The following is a 7,810-nucleotide window of genomic DNA, read 5'->3' as shown; positions in this document are numbered from 1 at the left end:
CAGGACCCAGTGGGCAGGGCCCTGAAGTGGCCCAATTCCCTGCTCTTCCCTCCTCAGCACGCCTCTGTCACGTGGCTCCTAATTCTACCTCTGCCATACGGTTCACCCTCAGGCTCTGAGATCTCTGAGTTTCCCCAGAGATGCAGAGTCAAGGTTGTCTGGCAAAGCTAGGCTCACGGGGAAAATTTCCCCATTAGAAGCAGAGTTTCATGCCCACTCCAGTGTTCAGGCTTGTGATGCCTGGCACTCAGTCTCCAGCAGATGTCAGGTATTCTTGAGAATAAAAATCTTTCAGTATATTAAGGATCTGTCTACGACTCACGTGAGAAGACCTTCCCCTGCCTTCATGCTGCCCAGCTATTTAAAATCCTTAATTCCCCATATCCTTACAGATCTGGAGTGGAAGATCATTTATGTTGGCTCAGCTGAGAGTGAAGAGTTTGACCAAATCCTAGACTCCGCGCTAGTTGGGCCCGTCCAAGCAGGGAGACACATGTTCATCTTTCAGGTAAGAAAGACAAGGCCTAAGGCCTTGGCACCTGGAGACATCCTCTTCTACCTGAGAGCATGCAGTGTGGTTCCAGGGTCAAAAGTTGAGGTTCAAATTCTGGCCCTGCTTTCAAGAACTCTCTGACCTCTCAGAAATACTTCACACGTTTCCCTTTTCTCCACTTCTGTGTCATAGTTGTCACCACGAGCCACTGATTCATAGTTGATTCTCATTAGTCGTGGCAGTTACGTTCTATAAGGTCGCTGCAAATGCTGCATTAGCTAATTCGTGAACACCACACCATTGCCCGTGGAAGAATACGGGGTTAGGTTCTTGCAAGTGCTATTGTCGGTATAGTATGTCAGTACATAATCTTATTTCGCGTGTTTATATTGAAAGACACCTTACTTAGTATTGTTGGCTCATTCATATTGAACTCCCTGCCAATAGCACTCTAACTCATGCCTGAACAAAGCTTATCTAACACGTACCTTCTCCATAAGCACACCATCACCTTGCACTAAGCACTATGCTTGATGGCCATTCTGAACAGCAAAGTCACCAGGGCGCCTGGGTGGCACAGTTGGTTGTGCATCTGACTCTTGGTTTTGGCTCAGGTTATGATCTCAAGATCATGGGATCAAGCCCTGCACTGGGCTTCGTGTGGTGTCTGCTTGGGATACTCTTCCCTCCTCCTCCACTTCCCCGTCTCGCTTGCCTTCTCTCTCTCTCTCTAAGATAGATAAATAAATATTTAAAAATAAATGAATATTTAAAGATACTAAAAGCAAAGGCTCTGCTCAGTCCTCACCTGCCTCCCACTCTGCTGCTCCCACCCCAGTCCCAACAACCTCATCCCATCCCCTAGCACCTCACCCACCTGTAACCAGGCCACCAGCAAGGCAAGCCCATCTGCTCTACTCCACAAGCAGGGCTGGCTTCCTGAGCATTCAGCCCATGCAGCCATACAGGGCCCAGCACCCGGTCTAATAGATTCTGCTGTCGCTGGCTAGAACTCAGTAATTTGTGAATTAAGGGATCCCATGTTTCGTTAGGTATTGGTTTCATTTTGTACCAGTTAGGTAGCTGGGCCTATCCATAACAACACACCCCAAATCTGTCTGCCTCTGTTCCTCTCCTTCCTGGTCTAAGATGCTCTCTGTGCTCCAGGGTGACTACTGTAACCGGTCCAATCTCCCTGCTCACACAATGGCCCTACTCCCATCATAACCTCTCACCCTGCCGGTCTTTACAGACCACAAGAGTGATGCAGCACTTACCTCCTGCCAAACATTCCTTCTCTTCCCCAAGCCCTTAACTGGCCCAAAAGGTCCTGGGTGGCCTAGTAGCTCCCTTGCCTTATCCTATGCCACCCTCCCCCCACTCACTAGACTCCTCAGCACCATTTACTTCCTTGTGGCACCTGGGACCGAAAACCTTACCCAATAGCCCGCCTCTACCCATCCATGACTGGCCTTGGGGGCTGCCCTTCTGTTTCATGACAACCAATCGTTGTCTTTTTCGACGCCGATTGGCCATCGTGCAGCCAATCGGGGGGTGGCGTGAACCCCTCCCGCCGCGCGCGCTTGGGAGGGGTGGTGCGCGAGGCGGAGCCGCGGTGGCCGGAGGCGGCGGTGGCGGCGGCGGCGGCGGCGGTGGTGGTGAAGGCGACTCGTCCCAGCCGGTGAGGGGGAGCAGAGGGCGCGGGGTGACGCAGGCGTCCGGGGGCCCGCGCCCCTCGGGCCGAGCCAGGGCGAGGCACTGTCTTGTCGTTGGTCCGGGGGCGGGGGCGGGGGCGGGCGAAACAGGGCGTGACAGCAGCGTCGCAGGGGTAGGGAGAGGTTAAAGCCCCCCGCCCCACACACACCCCGCGTCTGGTGCTCTTTGGGGGCCTTTCTAGCAGGATCTGAACCCTCACAGTCCGCGCACACCTGACACCATGTCCCTTCTTGTTGACACCCCCCCCCATACACCTGAGACTGTCCACCTCGCTGACATCCCCCGCGCCTCTGGGGCCGTGTCTCCAGGCGCTTGGCACAGTTGGATCTTCACACCTATACGCACTTGAGTCCGTGTCCCCACCGATATTCTCCCTCACACACCTGCCACCGCCCCCGTCCTTATGGATACCCCCAGATCACCTAAAATCCTTCCTCTGATGAGACCTCCACACCCAGATCCATGCACCCCCACCTCTGCCACTAGGCCTACACCCCCTCCACTTACGCCTGAGCCTGTGGTGCCCAGCTCGTGGCCCCCCACTCACACCTGGGCCGGTTCATATCCCCTCACTGCTTTTGCTCATGTCCAGGTCTGTGCCCCTCTCTTGCTTGCTTCCTTCCTTCAGCCACTTGGGTCAGGGCCTTCAAGTAATCTCCCCCATTCCTCCACCTGCCCTGTGCGTTTCCAGGCTTTCTCCATCACACAGCCCAGTCTATGTGCCCACCTGTACTTTCTTAAATGTGCATCTGTATTTGTGCCCCTCTCCGTAATCCTTGAACTGCAACCCATCCCACCCCCGCCCCGCACACATCCAGGTCCCCCAACATTCACCCAAGCCTAGCAATCTCAGGATATCACCCTCCCCCACCCAAAAGAAGAGCCCACCCAGATGTTATCTTTTCTTTTTTGACAGTCTGTAAAGTGATTTCCAGGCTTCCAATAATCCCTTCGGCCACGCAAAACCCATAATTATCTCCATTTTATCAGCAACAAACATAAAGAGACTTGAATTGGGGAGGCAGAGCCCATCCCTCCCTGAGCTTTGCTGACCCTTCTTTGTAGACCTTCCCCATTTTTGCCCATCTGTTGTGCTTTTCTCTGAGAGGTTGGTAGGGGAGGGGACCCCCACCTTCTCTGCAGCTGTTCCTCAGGAGTCATGACTTTGAGTCCGGAAAGACTGAGCTGGAAGGGGAGGCCCCTGATCGTTGCTGTAGCACGTGTCTCAGTGTCCCGGGCTGGGTGGGGGCGGGGACACTGCAGGGGCAGGACTTCAGCACCTTGGCTGCCTCCAGCGGCTGGGTCGCCTGGGAGGGAGTTACAGGCTTCCGGCCTCTGACCCCAGCTCTTGCAGTCCAAAGACCCTCAAGAACTCCTTGGGCTCTTAAAGTCGATAAACCTAGAGAGTAGGGAAACACTCTTCAGAGTGAGGAGAGCTAATAATATAACCACTCTGAGCCAAACTGTAAAACTGATGAGGTGCTGGGAGTAATGATCTTTCTGGAACTGTGTAAATTCCCTGGAGTATGATTTGCAAGTGTGCAGCATAGAAGGAGACAGTAGCTTTGTTGTGGAAAAGTCATAACATGGTGTGGTTTCCTGTGAAGTCTGTATAGTGCCTCACCCCCCCTGTCTCTCCTGGCAAAGATGGTGCCAGAATATGCCAGAGGGTCATGTCACCTTCACCTTCAGAAACCGAAGCCAAGGGGGTTTTCTGTCTACATTCCAAAAGTGTCATTTAAGATGTTTGTGTTTATGTATGTGCATGTGTGTGTGTGTATATATGTAGATACATACATACATGTTTATATCTGCATATACATACGTTTTATATACTACAGATGTACATATGTTACATATATACATATGCAAATATATAAACTTGGACAAAGTATTTGATTTATATGGTTAAAAAAATACAAAAGGACATACGGTGAAAACCAGGCGGGTTTGTCTGCACCCTGTACCCTTCTGGAAGCATCCATGGTCAACTTGCCCTGTTTTCTACCAGAGATAATCTATGGCTTGTATATCCCCCACCTCTTTTAAACCCCTGATAGGATCGTCGGGTAGAAAAATCCTTACCTGTTCCTCCTTCGGGAGGGCAGATCGGAACATGATGATTGGAGCTCGCATGATGCGTGATTAAACCCCTGATAGATTTACCTGAGATTCTTACCAAATGGGTGTGCCAGTTTTATAGCCAGTCGCTTGCCAACAACTGTTGGAAGTTGTCACTCATACTTTCTCCTACAAGCTGCGCTGAAATGAATAGATGGACACAGTCATGAGCAGATACGCAACGATCATGTGTGGGTTCCAGCCCAGATGCTTCCGAAACCTCCTGGTCTTCAGGGAGCTTCCTAGGAGAGGCCAGGCCAAAGGGCATGTCTATTGAAATGGTAATGTTCCTCCAGAGACTTTGTGCTGCCCTCAGTTTTCTCTCCGCTGTAAAACTGGATCGCTTGTTTCCTCTCTCAGCAGCCAGAACAGTTAACAATCAAATGTCCTGGTTTCTCCAGTCTGATAGGTAAAGCACAGCCCGAGAGATCCTTTTGAACGCCACTTCTGGGCTTTCTGTCCATCTCTTGGGTGTTCTGGCCCATGCAGTGGTGATTAAACATTATATCTCTATTCCTCTTCCCCAGTTGGACTAAAGTTCAATCCAAGGAATATTTGAGTCCCTCCTCTGTAGAGCTCTGGAGAAAACCTTGGGTTTGGCAGGGGACTGGGTTGGGTGAGGGGGGTGGGTCCATTACTTGCAAGAAAGAGACCTGGGCATTGGCCACAGTCCTGGGAGGGGAGATTTAAGATTTTGGCTGTTACTAAGTTTTTGTTTTTCCCTTTGGATCCAGCAGGAGAACTTGACTGTCAGATGAGATTGAGATAAGTCAGATATTAAATCTTTGGGGGAAAGTTGTCAGCTGTTTCCCGCCGTTAGTACCAGGTGGAGGGCATCATCAGACTGAGGCCAGGCCTTTTCCCACCTGTCCTGTTTTTGTTCTTCGGTTTTGGCAGTTAGACACTAACAAAGCTGACACTCAGCTGAAGAGATAGAACATGGCCCCCCGGCGGCCCCTCCCCGGTCACTGCGCTATTTTTAAAATACGCTTGTCAACGTTTGTTTTCTTCCCTGAGTACCTTTTGCTGCAGCTGAGTGCTTGGATTCTAGGGTCTCAACAAAGGTCAGCAGAAGCCAGGTTTTCTGTCGGAGCTGTGTCAACAGGGCGACCTGAGAGATCCAGGGAGGGGAGGAATGACCTCAGGGCCATGGGCAGGGCACCCACTGGTGCCAGGAGCATTGGCCTTAGACTCCTGTCGTGTCAGCGTCCTGGGGCTGTTGTAACAGATTACCACAAACTGGGTGGCTTCAGACAAGAGGGAGTCATTCCGCCATAGTTGTGGAGGTCAGAAGGCTAAAATCAAGGTGTTGCCAGGCGCTAGAGATGGATGGTGGTCTCCCATCCCACAAAATTCCTGTGTTGAAAGCTTATCCGAACGTGATGGCTTTAGGAGGTGGGGCCTTGAGGAGGTGATTAGGTCATGAGGGTGGAGCCCTGCTGAATGGGATCAGAGGCCTTACAAGCGGGCCCTTGCCTTTTCTGCTTGGTGAGGCACAGCAAGAAGCCATCCGTGGACCAGGGAGAGGGCTCTCAACCAGACACGTAGTCTGCTGGCACCTCGATCATGGACTTCCCAGCCTCCAGAACTGTGAGACATATTGTCTGGAAGCCACCCAGGCTATGGTCTTCTGTCACCGGCCCCAACAGACTAAGACTGCAGGGTCGCTTTCTCCCAGGGGACCTGAGGGAGAATGTCACCAGGCCCCTCTCCTGGCTTGGTGGCTGTTGGCAGTCCTCGGGGCTTTGGCTTACAGCCACGTCAACCCAGTCTCTGCCCCCATCTTCACACATCGCTCTTCCCTTTGTGTTTTTCTTCTTATAAGGAAACCCATCGTGGGATTTAGGGCCCGCCATAAATTCAGTAGGATCTCATCTCAATATCCTTAACTCATTTCACCTGCAGAGACCCTATTTCCAAATATGGTGACTTTCTGAGATTCTGGATGGCCATGAACTTGGGGAGGCACCATTTAACCCCTCCAGCTGCAAAGCCAGAATTTCTGCCAGGATGTTATTCAAAGAAGTGTGTGTTTGGCTGCCTCTGCTGTTTCAGGCAAAACGGGGCTGGGCGGTTGAAGTGGGCAGCCCCTCACTCAACCTGCCTTCTTGCTGGAAGGTGGAGGCATCTGCCCAGAGCTAGCAAGGACGCAGACGAGCGAACGTGTTGCATGTATGTTTTGCTCTTTGCCCGCCCTCAGCTTGTGCTTACTGTACTGTGAGCTTGGTCCTAGATACTCCAGTCTGTAGAAGAGTCACCAAGGGGAGAACGTAACAGGAGCCAAGATGGACGCAGGTTAGCCCGAATCCAGACCCCTGTCCCTTAGGCAAGTCACCGGTGGCACCCATGCTTTATGCTGCTGTTAGACATGGGCGTCTTTAAGACGGCCGAAACGCCACCATGGTGCCCGGAGCCTGGGCTCCAGGAATGGAACGAACTTGAAGCCTGACCATACCATTGTTCTACAGTCTGTAAATACCTGTGAGACAGAGACAGATGCAAGGAGCAGAAACACTGGGGCTCAGAAGGGTAGGGGACGGAGATGTGGATCGGTTCTCACCAAATGACCGGAGCTCTGTAATTGATGAGTTCTAGCAGAGAATTGGGATGCTAACTCAGGGAGCAGAAGGTTCTCAGAGATCTGAAAGCCAGCAGGGAGTTAGCTAGATGGCAAAGCATTGCAAGCAAAGGGAACAAGAGAGCCTGGGTATTTGGGAACACAAGGCAAAGAGTGTGAGAGGAGATTGAGGAACCTGGTCCATGGAGCCCATAACAGGCACAGGAGGGGACTCACCTCGAGGCCACTGCCAACAAGGCACGGTCACCATACCTGAGCTCAGAGCCCTTAGCAGCCCAACCCGTGCCTCCCCAGCACAGGGGACTGGGACCGGGGCAGGAGGTGACAACACCTTGTGACCAGTTGCAAGCCTGCCTTGATGAAATGTGCCCATGAAGTGCTCCCGACAGATGTCATCACCGTTATTCTATCTCTAGGTCATGTGCCTTTGCCATGGGATGAGTGGAAAAAGAGAACATACATGTTTCCATTCAGTGTTAATTAGCCATGCTGACCCAAGTCCCATCCACTCTGTAGTATGTGTCCCTACCATAAGGACAGGTTCCCAGGCCTCACTAAGCAGGCCCCAAATTAAGCCTGAGGAGGAGCTCAGGAATCCTGCACAAGTGTCCTGGGGATTCTGGGACAGGTGTTCTTAGAACTCCCTGGAGTAGCAGCCCAGAGCTGGAGGAAGATCCTCTAGCTGAAGGAGGGGAGGGACGAGGCTGGCGGGCCTGGCTTCCAGCAGACTGGACAGGCAGACAGGACCCATTACTGGTCAGGCCTTAGGCTGATCTAGCCTTGGGCTGGCAAGGGGGCATGTGGGAGCCAGGCCTTGAAGAAGGGATAGGTTTGGGGGCTGTGAGCAGCCCCTTTGGCTTGGAGCTCACGGGTCAAAGCCAAGTGTCAGCTAGCTCTGAATG

At 52.3% G+C, this 7,810-nt stretch overlaps 1 protein-coding gene, 1 long non-coding RNA gene and 1 other non-coding gene across 8 annotated transcripts in view; 2 read left to right on the top strand and 1 right to left on the bottom strand.

Moving 5' to 3' along the window:
• The first annotated feature begins 2,139 nt into the window (after positions 1-2,139).
• SLC25A42 (solute carrier family 25 member 42) overlaps positions 2,140-7,810 on the top strand; it is a 32,765-nt gene continuing 27,094 nt past the window's right edge. For 4 of the 6 annotated variants that reach the window (XM_044253808.1, XM_044253802.1, XM_044253807.1 and 1 more), the window contains exon 1: positions 2,140-2,174. The gene's annotated coding sequence lies outside the window, so the exon portion shown is untranslated. The remainder of the gene's footprint in view (positions 2,175-7,810) is intronic. The other 2 variants (XM_044253803.1, XM_044253805.1) reach the window with 2 other exon arrangements.
• On the bottom strand, positions 3,177-4,906 carry LOC122909532. Its single transcript, XR_006385156.1, has 2 exons — positions 4,295-4,906; positions 3,177-3,608 (listed from the first exon to the last, which is right to left on the bottom strand). It is a non-coding gene; the product is annotated as an uncharacterized LOC122909532 (long non-coding RNA).
• LOC122911052 lies at positions 4,272-4,380 on the top strand. Its single transcript, XR_006385378.1, has one exon. It is a non-coding gene; the product is annotated as a U8 small nucleolar RNA (small nucleolar RNA).

Source organism: Neovison vison, chromosome 6 (assembly GCF_020171115.1).
Source record: "Neovison vison isolate M4711 chromosome 6, ASM_NN_V1, whole genome shotgun sequence".
Classification (NCBI taxonomy): domain Eukaryota; kingdom Metazoa; phylum Chordata; class Mammalia; order Carnivora; family Mustelidae; genus Neogale; species Neogale vison.
The sequence above is the reverse complement of the archived record's forward strand: the minus strand, read 5'-3'. Positions and strand labels throughout refer to the sequence as shown.